Below are 14,156 nucleotides of genomic sequence, written 5' to 3' on the forward strand. Positions count from 1 at the left end.
CTGCTTTCCCATATGTGCACAAATACTGCATCGCATTGGAACAGTGCACCCTGAAACAAATCAACAACGCAAATATGCACAAATCTACATCCTGGATCCACATGACGCAAACTATCAATCAAAGTGCTGCATCGCAACAGGCACGGATTCAAAACGAAACACCTCCCGTCTCAGACATACGTTAACGGCAAGGAAGGCTACAACGGGCGTCTCACACAGCACAGGCAAATCGATTACAGCTCCAAAACAACACGTCCCAAATACTACATATGCAACAACGCGCCTCTCAAACGGCACAAGCAAAACATACACCAGGAAAATTCATTCGGATTAATGAATGTCATTTGCAATCATTGTCATTCAGTTCACTTCCCTGAAGAAACAACTGGCAATACAAGTAATACATTTAGACGTTGTTGTCAAAAGGGTCAAATTAGACTGCCTTCTTTACATTCATATACTGAATATCTACAGAAGCTTATAACTGACGATGTACCTGAAAGTGAAATCTTTATCAACTGCATTAGATCCTACAAATCGGTATCCACTATGAACATTAACGGTGGCACTGCACGTGACATCCGTCTTCAAAAAATGTTGTTTATTGATGAATGTACAATGGCATGAAGTCACTTACTCAACACCATTCATAAACTTCTACAAACGTTTATGAATAATAATATTCGATTTGGAGGAAAGGTACTTTTATTAGGAGGAGATTTAAACAGTGATTAGCTTTCCTTCCAGATGCCATGCACTCAGCTATTGTTCAGTGCACCTTAAAATACGCAGACAATTGGCATTGCTTTCAAAAGATACAGTTAGTAAAAAAGATACGATGTCCAGAACCAGATCATAACAATTGCTTATTACAACTGAGAGATGGTACACTCACCAATACAGATGGACTTCAGCCACATATTATTACAATTCCTCAAGCCTTTATCTGCGACGACTTAGTTACAGAGAGATTTGGAACAGCAATCTCATTAGACCAAATGCCCCTTTTAACACAACGCACTATATTATGTCCAAAAAATATTAATGTGGAAAACATAAATACCCAAGTCATTCCATTACTTCCTGGAGAGACACAACTCTTTCTAAGCTCTGACAAAGTTGACTCTGATCACAATAATGACCATCTTCATTGACCTTACAAGTTCTGACCTGGAATTACCTTTTACACTTAAACGGCGTGTACAAAGAAATTTTCCAATAAACCTTTACACTGTGCCACACACTTTATTGTTTGCTTTCTATTTGCATCATCTACACCGTCACACTATTCTATATCTCATTCATACATCACGCTCTTTGTCATTCCCAACACCAGGGGTTGGCGAGCGAAGCGAGCAGGGGGCGGAGCCCCCTAGTGAATGGAGAAATGGTTTGGATGAATATCCTATTTTGAATTAAAGAAAAAAAATGAAAATTTCAAATTCATCCTCTTCCTTTTCCAATCTTTCTCTCTGATGACACTGTGTTGTGTAGTACCAGAAAACAGGAAGTGCAGAGGAAGTTGGATGAATGTAGAAGAGCTTTGGAAAACAGAGGACTTAAGATAAATAGGAAGAAGACAGAATATATGAGGCTTAATGATGATTAGGATTCAGAAGTTAGCCTGCACAGAGAGCTATATAAAAGAGTGGATATAATTAAATATATAGGATCAGTGGTAGCCGAAGATGGACAATTAGATGCAGAGATAACCCACAGAGTGCTGTGTGGACAGAACAACTGGAAAAAGGTATCAGGAGTATTGTGTGATCATAGAATTAAAATGAAGGTTAAAGGTAAGGATTTTAAGGCAGTCGTAAAATAAGCAATGACATATGGAGATGAGACGTGTGATAAAGGGAGCTTAGAAGAAGTCAGATGTGGCAGAAATGAGAATGTTAAGATGGATGTGTACAGTTACAAAAAAAGGACAGGATAAGAAAAGAGGCAATCAGAGTACAATAAAAGTGAGAGATCTATCTAAGAAAATACAGGAAAGTAGTTTGAAGTGGAATGGACATGTGATGAGGAGAGAGAAAGAATATATGGACAAAAGTGTGCTGGAAATGGAAGTACAGGGGAAGAGAAAGATAGTGAGGCCAAAGCGGCGGCGGAGAGATAAAGCAAAAGAAGATGAAGGAAAAGGGTGTGACTGAAGAAGAGATGCAAGACCAAGCCGTATGGAAAAGGTTAATCAAGCAAATCAACCCTCATAGAAGTGGGAAAAGATAAAGAGGACGAAGAAGGAGGACATTGAGGAGAAGTTAAATACTGGCCACAATAACTTTTATTACCTACCCAGTGTTATGATAGAGACCTATACATTTCTTCTGTGTTGCAGCTTTTCATGTCCAATTTACCACACCCCTCTCATCAACCCAAAACAGTAAAGAAAAAGAATTTCCTTCACTGTCAATATGATTTTTATTTTGTGACAAACAAGTAATAAATGTAATCTTGGTTTCAGTATAAACAAATCTGTTTGCTCTGGAATCATGCCAAACTAAAATGCCTAAGTCAAGCCCATGCACAAATCAAAATGTTTTGTACACTTGCCTGAAATCACCAAGTTGAGCTCCTGATAGTACTTTTTGCAAACATTCTATAAGGAACTGTTATTATGAGATGGTCCTCTACCTGCTTAGTTGACAGACTGCCCATGAATAAGCTCGCAAGTTCCACTTCTCTCTCATCTTCCTTATCCCTTCAGTAAACAGTTGAATGCAGCAGATTGCACTCAACACAGTTAAGTGGAGGTCAACACCTTAATACTTCTAGGCTCCAAAGCACATTGGCTCAAATAGTGGCCCTGTGAGCATGCAAAGCTTCTTCTGGAAATGTTTCAAGTTGTATTTTTAATGTACTGAATGTAAGCAAATGTATATGCAGTATTCTTAAAAGTTTCGTAAAGGAGGTCCACCCTTCTAAGTTTTCATAAAGCAATTCTCCTGACTGCAGAGTCCTGTATTTCTTCTCCAGTTCTTTCCCATCCTGCAATATATTGAGTTTGGTAAATCTAACAAAAATGCCTCTAGGTGTTATAAATTCAATAAAAACTTGCCAGAGACTGCTAAAATACACAACAAATAAAACCAAATGCACTTTATTGCTGCTTGATTTTTTTAAGTCATTTTCACATTTGTGTTCATTAAAAATGTCCACTTAGTTTGTCTTCTGTCAACATTGAATGATAGGTGACATCTCTGCTACTTTGTGAAATTTAAACTTTATTATATTTTAATCAGTGGCAAGTAACTGTTATATGTCTAATCTCCTTTTGTTAATTTAATGATCATAAACATTTCATTTTTAAAGCCTTTCCCATACTGGCAAAAGGTGATTTAGCAGCATTCATTTTCTCACTAATCCTACTGACAGAAGAATATGCAACTGACTGCTGTGTTGGCAGACACCGCTTGAAACAGCAAGGTGCAGTTTAAAAACGATTTAGATTTATGAAGCAAATTAAAGGAACACTAAACCTTTTTAACAACTATAGTTATTTTCATTACCACATGTCATTCCTCAACCACACACTCCCACCCACAGCACTAAAATTACTCTAAAAATATCCTTCACTGCAAACAATTAGGTCATGTCGTCCAGGGTTAACATAGTAATGGAGGTCTTTACAGCACATTACTTTACATAAAGTTTCAAGTATGCAGTGGAGTGCTACAATGGCTATCAACACAGAAGTAATCATCACAAAATGTCAGAGCTTTTGACATGGCAGAACTCAGTTGGCAGTGCTTTTCAGTTGTTCCTCAGTGTATTGGATCTAATAAGAATATCAAATGGTTTGATTGCCTCTATAATGTAATGCTCTTAAATTGTCACATTGACGAAATGTCACAGAGCTAAGCTGCAAAAGTCAAACACCTTTTTTTTTTTACTGTACAAGTTGGAAGATAAACCAAGAGCTGCCAGTGTTTTTTCATAGCTCTCTGTTGAGCAAATGTTTGGTAATTTGGGAAATAACGTACCATAAGTTTGGCTCTCCAGCACCTTAGGAATTACATTTCAGTCCAATCCAGCCCTTGCTCTGTTGAGACCTTTCAAATTAAGGAGAAAGCTCAGTTTTGGCCACTGTCCATGCAAAGATGCATTTATTTCCTCTATACTATGAGACACCAATTGTTAAATTAGTAAAATAGAGTAAAATAGAAATGACAGGTGGCCTGCTATTGTTTGTGCCTACACACTTAAGAGCATGCCACATTATGTGATTTTTCCATCGATTTTGAGTCGCGGCCTTCATTTACGTAATCTTAGTGGCACACTCCTACCATGACCAGATGCGTTATGTGACCTTCCCAGTGACTTGCCCCAACAAAATCCCACTGTCTTTAGTCACACTGGTAGGCTCTGTGTACATGAGAGCTGTGAATGCTTATCTAGAAGTGTAATTCATACAATGCAACAATGAGAAATAAGGAACAAAGGTGGCTTTGGACGTCATAAACAGAAGAGAAGCTTGTGTGTCTGATGTCTCATGTTTTATGTGCCACAACAGAATGTAAAAAAGAAAAAAAGGCCAGAGATTGCAGCTGAACTAGCTATACTTGTCAACCCTTCGTACAGCTCCGGCTACATCAGGCAGCATGTGCTGGCTATGGCAAAAAGGAGCTAACAGGACTGAGCTGGAAGGTAGGAACTCAATTGGCAAATGTGACATGCCCAGCAGTTATCAGTTGTGTAAACCGATATGGTTTGGCAAAGAGATCAGCAACTGCAGTCAGCAAATCAGACATATCCAACAACCAGAAGGTGCTTTACGGAATGCGGTATTTATGAGTTTTACGGTGGTGTTTTTGAGCCATAGGATTAAGTGCAGCCATACTTTCAGCATTTTCTTCTTCTTTGGTAGAGAGGTTCAGAAATTAATTGCAGCACATCATCTCATAGTCAGAATGCCAGCATATCAGTCATTTGGCTACTTTCTCTCCTAACTCATCTCCTTCATACTATAGAAATAAAACAGGCTCATAAGAAACAGCAATCCTTCATAATAAATGTTAGTGGACCATCTAAATGTGTTTTGAACACTTACCAACACAGCAGATGGGGCAAAGCTGTTGCTAATGCTTGCAAACTTGCATATAGTTTCATGATGATTTAGATTTTCTCTGAACAACTAAAAAGAATATACGACATGATGGTTACTTATACACAGACATGCTAAATCCTGTATATTAGCAAAAAGGCTATGCAGAAATAGACACAGCAATAATAAAACTAAAATAGCATTTGAACGACAACATTTTTTTAATGTGCATCACTCAAAGAAATACTGTATACTAAATAAAAATGTGTAATTGGAAAAATCATGCATAAAACTACCTGCAAGAATATTCTGACAAATTGCAATGTTCTCTGATATGTTTTTATATTTTTTTTTTGTTAAATAAATATGGCAATCATCTGTGTTAGACTTAAATGGAGACACAGACCATACCACACTCTTTCCTCATGGGTAGATAAAATTTTGACTTTTTCCAATTATTTGTAATTTCTGTAGGGTGGCAACTTTTAACGTAAGGAATTTTTGATAAATTGCAACAAAGAAACTAAGAGAAACACCCAACAAGTTCTGGTTTAGGAAATATAACGGACTATGAAAAAGAATTTGATTCAGATTAATGAAGAGTATAGCTGCAAGACGGCGACATCAAATCAAGCCAGCAGTATCAAAGACAAATTTAGAGCACTCCTGCAGAGAAGGTGAGGGAAGTACTGTAACTGAAACAGAGTTAGTGTCTGTGTTCCTAAAGAGGCTGTGGTAGAAGACAGTTAAGTAGTGGCCCAATGTGATGCCCAGGGTGTTTTCAGCCCTGTCATCTTCTTGCTTCAGTGGGTCAACGATAGTCGTGACTGGAATGGACTAGTGCAATGAGGACACAAACATCAAGACTGGTGCAAAAGTACAAGTTTATTCTTAAATAATTCAAAACAGTATTTAAAGTGCAGGTGCAAATATCTTCAATAAATTATTTAAAAAATCCACACTGCTGTGGAGTATCCTAAAATCAAAGCAATCACCTAAATACTTAAATAGATCAAATCTAGGTTAACATCAGACTGAACACAGGACCTCACTCTGCACTCTAGCACTCTCTCCTTTAATCTATTTTAATAGTCTCCCATATTCAACCTGAAGTCTAGTCAGCAGGGCTGATACCCCAACTATTAGTTATCCTTATTTTGGCTCTTATCCTCACCACCTCCCTTGGTGTCCATTGGGACCAACACGGTGCACGCCTCCAAAATCCTATCACCTTCCTTTAAGATCTGCAGATATCTGGGAAGTCCATGATTGCTATGCTCCACCAGCATAGTACAGATGATCTCCCTGGTAGAGCCATTCCCCTCACTCCCCAGCAGGGCTCCCCTGACTGCAACGCCTCCATCCCACAGCACTGGCTTGATCTCCTGATTCTCATTTCTTTTCTTTCAGTGTGTTCCTTCGACTTTTCTCTTCAGTTCTCTTTCTCATAACCTGTATAGCCCTATAAGTATTGAAAACTAAAGAAGGCTGGCTGAGCTAACTGCACTCTCACACATGAAAGGACAATCAGCCAACTCCCTCATTTAGTGTCTAACAGCTGTATGGCTTTTCTCCCATATACCAACGCTCACAGAGTCTGAGCTGTACTATCAGCTGGACCAGCATTGACCTGCCACAGACCCAGGACATGCTTTACTACATCCAGGTGCTCAGACATTGCATAAGCAGCAGTTGCAAATAGAGGTGGGTGGAAGAATGTAGGCTGATTCTTAGTATCAGCCACTGCTACATCATAAAATGCATTTCAGAGTGTACATAATTACAATATAATGCTATACCTCATAACTTTGATCTCCCCTTGAAACCTATGGATTCCTCCTACTTGAAAACTTGTAAAAGCTGCAGTCAGCTTAACGACCTAATTTATAGGACTATGTCCTATAAATCATTTAAAAAGAATGTGACAGACTGGCTAGCTAGGAAAGGACTGCAAACAGCATATCAAATATAGAGCCTCCTCCAGTATCAATGTGGGCCAGGGAGTGGTAAACCCTACTGGGAGAAATGGTATCAGTCAGGTTCTAAGTAAGAATAAAAGTGGTACAGAACCAGCAGGAAGCTTTTCACAGAGTAACTGGTGACAATCATGAGTTTTACCATAACAGAAGTGGGACTAAACTGCATATTACTGAGGGAAGTTAGTTTAATGTGGTGATCAATAAATAACTAAAATTATTACTGAGATTTTGTTTTAATTCAGATATTTGTGATTTTTTTTGGCTTCAGTTATAAATTTACACATAGATTTTGCTTGTATTTATACCCATATGAATGTTTTTACCTTGTGCTAGGAAATCATATTACTTACTGAAGACACTACACAGTAAGCTTATTTAAGATGCAATACAAGACAAAAGTTCAAGAGGAAACATCTGGAGACAAAAGTTCAAAAGATGACTCGGCTGAAGGTCAGTCTAAAGATTATTTTACTGTAAATAACCAAAACCTGCCAGAATTTTCAAGTTAAAGAGATAGGCAGGGAAAAGAGGAGACACTTGGAACAACTGAATCATGTTTTGGCCTAATTTTTCATAGCAGTAAAACAACAGCTAAAATACCTGCTGACTTTCTGTCTGCAAGTCTGACACAGTTGAATCCACTAATTCATTCGGCTGCTTCTGTCCTGTGTCACATCATCAATAAACACTAGTGTCCCAGTGCCACTAGCAGCCATGCACGCCCAAGCCATCACACTGCCTCCACCGTGTTTTACAGATGATGTGGTACGCTTTAGATAATGAGCTGTTCCATGCCTTCTCCATACTTTTTTCTTGCCATCATTCTGGTAGAGGTTGATTTTGGTTTCATCTGTCCAAAGAATGTTTTTCCAGAACTGTGCTGGCTTTTTTAGATGTTCTTTAGCAAAGTCCAATCTAGCCTTTCTATTCTTGAGGCTTATGAGTGGCTTGCACCTTGCAGTGCACCCTCTGTATTTACTTTCATGCAGTCTTCTCTTTATGGTAGACTTGGATATCGATACGCCTACCCCCTGGAGAGTGTTGTTCACTTGGTTGGCTGTTGTGAAGGGGTTTCTCTTCACCATGGAAATGATTCTGCGATCATCCACCACCGTTGTCTTCCGTGGACATCCAGGTCTTTTTGCGTTGCTGAGTTCACCAGTGCTTGCTTTCTTTCTCAGGATGTACCAAACTGTAGATTTTGCCACTCATAATATTGTAGCAATTTCTGGGATGGGTTTTTTCTGTTTTCGCAGCTTAAGGATGGCTTCTTTCACCTGCATGGAGAGCTCCTTTGACCGCATGTTGTCTGTTCACAGCAAAATCTTCCACATGCAAGCACCACACCTCAAATCAACTCCAGGCCTTTTATCTGCTTAATTGATAATGACATAACGACGGACTTGCCCACATCTGCCCATGAAATAGCCTTTGAGTCAATTGTCCAATTACTTTTGAGCCCCTGAAATGAAGGAATTGTGTTAAAAAAATGCTTTAGTTGCCTCACATTTTTATACAATCGTTTTGTTCGCCCCACTGAATTAAAGCTGAAAGTCTGCACTTCAACTGCATCTGAGTTGTTTCATTTAAAATTCATTGTGGTAATGTACAGAACCAAAATTAGAAAAAAGTTGTCTCTGTCCAAATTTTTATGGACATAACTGTATATGCCACCTAAAAAATGCATCTGAAAACTCCCCAGCTGTCTGGTCCTTATAAATTAGAAGAGGGTTTAATGAAGAAGGAATACCTGGGTCCCATAAAGAGAGCCTCTCAAAGGTCAACCCATGGACTCTTTAGTGGTTTTTTTGACCCTAGAAGGTGGGATGAGGCAATGGCAGAGTAACCTGAGAAAATCAGGAGATATATAACATAAATTATAAGGATAAGCCATCTACACATTAGCACAAATATTACAATTTATATTGTCTGATGCTCTAAAAAGACAGAAATGCATTTTGCATACTATATCATACTTATGTGCTGCTTGAAGTGGAATGGTACAGTAGCAGCCTTAATTTATTTATAAAGCCACATGTCACGAGAAGTCATCAAAAACAGCTTCTCTTCAATGTGACTTATGCTATCAGGTTCTTCTTTAGTGTGTTGGGAGTATGGAGTATGCTACTGTAGAGCAGAGGTTCTCAAATGCACTCCTGGGGACACCATGAGGTTGCAGGTTTTTGTTCCAACCATTTTCAAAATCAGTGAGTCATTTTATATAAAACTAATCTCATTGTTTATTTAGCTGGTCTTTTGTTCTCTTCGCTTATACAGAAAAAGCACAGTAGTGTGATTATTTTTACATTTACAAAACATTTTTATTTGCATTTCTCTCTATTACAAAAGGAAATCCTGGGATGAGACTTTCTCTGAGATAATTTCAACTCCCGCAAGTGATAATTCAGGCCCCGCGAGGGGAGACTTTTTGACAAGAGATTTTGACAAGTCCCGCCCTCCTCTCAAACATTTACAACCACACCTACGGTCCCACTCACTTCTCATTCATGTGAATGCTTTTATCAGACATAGTTCCTGCACTCTCAGCTCCAAGCGAATTCGGAAATAAAAGACAAAGAGTAGAAGACAAAGTAGAACGTCATAAAGAGGTTCAAAAACGTTGGCACGATACACATGCAAAGCAGGTTAGAGATTGTGAAAGTACTAAAATTCGAAAGTCTCAAAAAACTGATTATTACTCAGAGAAATAACGGAACAGCAAAAAGAGATCAAACATATGGACATAGGTGATATGACAGAAGTATGTAGTTATTGTTCGTTTTAAACTTTAAATCAGAGACTTGTAGATCGTCTAATTTGTATTGCCATCAGGGAAAAGTAGTGTTTCTTCCCAATGAAGAAGCATATCCATGAGAATTACGGTAAAAGATTTGTTGTTTGGTGAAAGTGAAGTTCACATAAGCGAGCAGCAGAGACACGAAGTGGTTGTTCATGTAGCGCAGGCTTGGCGAGTGAAGTCCCCTAGTTTACTATAGATTTAACTGCTTAATTCTCTTTTGTTTTTCCTATTAGTTTGACTTTTCTGTATTTTGCTCCCTTAATTGTATCCTAATAATGACAATTAACAACAAACAGAGCAGAAGTCCAGGCAGATGTCTCTGAATACTGACAGGCTGCAGCTACTCCAACATGAAATAATGAATGAAATAACCAGACAACCTGGAAAAACAGAATGAAAATCAAAATAATAAAAAGCTTAAAAACAATGTAATAATAAAAATATATAAGCAAGATGCAAGATTTAAGTGGTTCTGAATTTGGCATGGCAGTGGTCACAAGACATGACGACATGATCACATTGTAATGATTTTTTTCCGCTACACTTCACACCCGCCTATCTTATCTTCCATATTTTCAAATGACAATGGGATTTTACATAGAGAGAAGAAAAAAAAACATATACTGTACATTTTTATGTGGCAATGCTACATAATTCCCCACCCTCAGCCTCTCTCAGAGGGGGTCCAAAGTAGGGCTTGAGGTTGACCACATTTACTGTCTCTATTTTCTTTTCTGGTTCTCTATCCTTTTGTATGTGGTATTTGTTGGACCCAAGTTGTTTTATGATCAAAGCTGGTCCTGTCCGCTTAGGCGCGAGCTTTGAAGAATACTTTTTACTGGCATCACAGAGATGGTGAGCCCTAACCCAGACCAGATCACCTACTGAGTAGTGCACTTTACTACGGCGGGCATTGTAATACCTGCCATGTCCGGCTGTCGACCTCACCAATCTCATCTGAACGTCCCACCTAAATCGATTCAGGGTGGCAAGTGTATTATGTTGAGGAGTTTCAGGTAAGGGAGCTGTTGTTATTAAACGATCAAACGAGCCCTTTACCTGTCGTCCCAAGGCTACCAAGGCAGGCGTAGCACCAGCAGCCTCATGGCTCACCGTATTAATGGCAAATCACATTTCCGGGATCCATTTGTTCCAGTCTTGGCGGTCTCCAACACAGGATGCCAACATGGTCTTTAATGTCCGATTTACTCTCTCTGTCAAATTAGTTTGAGGATGATAGGTCGTAGTCAGTTTCTGCTTTACACCCCACGCCATACAGTTTCTCCATTAACTCACTGGTGAACTCTATCAGACATAATATATTCTGGCACCCCCCCAGCGGGTAAATATTTCATTTTACAGGGTGGTGCAGATCTTCTGCGCTTTGGCATCTGTTAGAGCAAACAGCTCCACCCACTTTGAAAATTAATCAACTACGACCATCAAGACTGTCTTCCTGGTGGAAGTAGAAGGTAAAGGTCCCATCAGGTCAACTCCCAACATTTCTCCAGGTTCGGACACCACAGTTGACTGTAACTCTCCAGGTGTTTTACCAGGTGGAGTTTTCATCATCTGACATGTCTGACATCTTTTCACATGGTCCCATATGTCCTTCTGCACAGAAGGCCACCATGCTACTTTCAACACTTTTAACAGGGTTTTCAATCTACCCAGGTGTCCGCCAAAAGGGCTGTTATGATAGTATTAGAGGAACACAGGGACATATTCTTGAGGGACCACAAGTTGTAGTTTATTCCCCCCAAATCTTGCCGGCACAACTCATTATAATATACCTTGTAATTCCTCAAAATAAATGCAACCCAACCCTTTTTTGCTAGAGTCCTTCCGATATTGTTGGCACATCTGCCACATCTGTTGTGCTTTAGCCAAGTCTGGTAAGCTCAGGGGCAAACGCGTCTCCTGACTTTGGGCCGTGGCAAGACATATCATACCCGTTGACTCTGGAATCCATGACAACGCATCGGGAACCACGTTGCCACATCCTTTCCTGTAAAACACCTTGAAGGTGAAACCCTGGAGACGTAGAACCCATCTTGTCAACCGGGAGGACGTTTTGGGCTGATTGAATATCCAGGTCAGGGCACTGTGATCGGTATAGACCTCAAACTCAACTCCCTCCAAAAAAATTACGCCATTTCTCCACCGCCCATACCACCGCCAAACACTCTTTCTCAGAGGTAGAATAATTTACTTTGGCACCACACAGACTTCGTGACGCAAAAGTGATCACCCTCTCCAGTCCATCTTTCTTCTGAGATAAAACAGCACCAAGGCCAAGGTTGCTGGCATCAGTCTGGACTTGGAAAGGCAGCGTGGGATCTGGTTGAACTAGGATGGTTGGAGATTGAAGAGCCGCCTTAAGTTGATCAACCGCCTCTTGGCATTCAGTGGTCCATTTCCTGGGCACATCCTTTTTCTTTAGATGGTTAAGGGGGGCCGCTAGGTCAGCAAGTAGTGGAATGAATTTGTGGTACCACCCTACCAATCCTAGGAACCGCTGCAAACCCTTGAGATCCACCGACGTAGGATAGTTCTGTATAGCACTGGTCTTTTCTGGGTCTACTTCAACTCCTTTTGCTGACACTATGTGGCACAAAAAATGGAGGTGAGGTTGTGCAAGTTGACATTTATTTACATTTAGAGTAAGCTGTGCCTGTTGGAGCCTCTGGTCAACAGTGTTCAAGTCCCTCAGGTGCTGTTCTAGAGTGGGAGAGTAAACAATAATATCATCAATGTAAACAGAGTTTTCCTATTAATCCTCCCAGTACATACTCCATAAGACGCTGGAAAGTGGCCCCGGCATTTTTCAGGCCAAAAGGCATGACCCGGAACTGGAACAAACCCTCAGGGGTCGTAACTGCTGTTTTGTGCTTGCTGTCTTCTCCCAATTGTACCTGCCAATATCCACTACGCATATCCAACGTGCTGAAAATGGTAGCACCATGAAATGATTCCAATATATCATGTACTTGAGGCATGGGATAAGCGTTGAGGTGAGTTTTCGCGTTCAGGCCTCTGAAGTCCACACAAAACCGGAAAGACCCATCAGGTTTTTTTCTTTTACTAAGACCACTGGAGCGGCCCAAGATGATGCTAAAGGCTCAATAATTCCGTCTACAAGCATTTTGTCATTGTGCTCCTTTATAATTTCCCTCTTCTGAGGATCTGTAATGATTTTTTTCCGCCACACTTCACTAAGTTTACACTGAAAAATTATACGGATGATTGCAGGTCAACCTCAAACTGCCAACCCCTTCAACCTTCAACCCACAGCGCCAAAAGATGATTTATAATAATAAATGTGACATTAACTAAACCACACAGAGAAAAAATGCAACAACAAAAAAAACTATAATTAATACATTTTTACAACACCCCCACTTCCAATACAGTGATCCTTCACTATATCGCACTTCAACTTTCGCAGCTTCACTCCATTGTGGATTTTAAATGTAAGCATATCTAAATATGTATCACAGATTTTTTGCTGGTTCGCAGATTTCTGCGGACAATGGGTCTTTTAATTAATGGTACATGCTTAATGAAATCGCAATGATAGCCCTGTACCTCCCAAAAGGTCCTCTATATCCAACCCGTCTATCTTATCTTCTGTATTTTCAAATGACAACGGGATTTTACATAGAGAGAAGAAAAAAAAACATACATTTTTATGTGGCAATGCTACAACATACTCAGCAAATTTGGTGGATTATTCAATGGCACAATCATATATGGTTGGCCTGCCTTATCCACAGGTTTGGCATCAGTAATTTTAATCCAATGCAGTTCAAAAATTACTCAAAAATAGCCACAATATCCTCAAAAAAGAACATCTGACATAGCTTGTGCTGCGCTGCATGAAAGTTAAATGTCTTATCAAATTTGTACACCAAATAACTTTGATTTAGTTCCATAATGTCTGACTTTTTCCTGGCACATGTTGCAGTTTGTAATCTTTCATATTCACACCAGCATTGCAAGGTCAGAGAAAATCAGAGCCACAGGGTCAAAAATATAATTGAATTTTTTATTTGATTTAATTTACTATAGAAATAGGTTTCCACAGCTTCCATATTTTCCCCTCCTCGAAATGCTTGATGAAAGCCTCATGCAGCAATAACCAACATACTGAATACTGCAATGACCACCTGTTATTGCTTTGCCCAATCAACTCAAAGCTTGTGAATCATTGGTTAGGGGTCGAAGTGTACTGAGATTGGCAGGCCATCTGACAATGGCACACTTATTCCGTCGTCTCAACCTGTATTCATCTGGTTAATTATTTCAACATTATTAACAAGATCCAGAG

At 39.6% G+C, this 14,156-nt stretch overlaps 1 protein-coding gene across 2 annotated transcripts in view; it reads right to left on the reverse strand.

The window, feature by feature from the left end:
* arsg (arylsulfatase G) overlaps positions 1-14,156 on the reverse strand; it is a 162,534-nt gene that overhangs the window by 123,364 nt on the left and 25,014 nt on the right. The gene's annotated exons all lie outside the window — the stretch shown is intronic.

This window comes from Erpetoichthys calabaricus, chromosome 14 (genome assembly GCF_900747795.2).
Source record: "Erpetoichthys calabaricus chromosome 14, fErpCal1.3, whole genome shotgun sequence".
Classification (NCBI taxonomy): domain Eukaryota; kingdom Metazoa; phylum Chordata; class Cladistia; order Polypteriformes; family Polypteridae; genus Erpetoichthys; species Erpetoichthys calabaricus.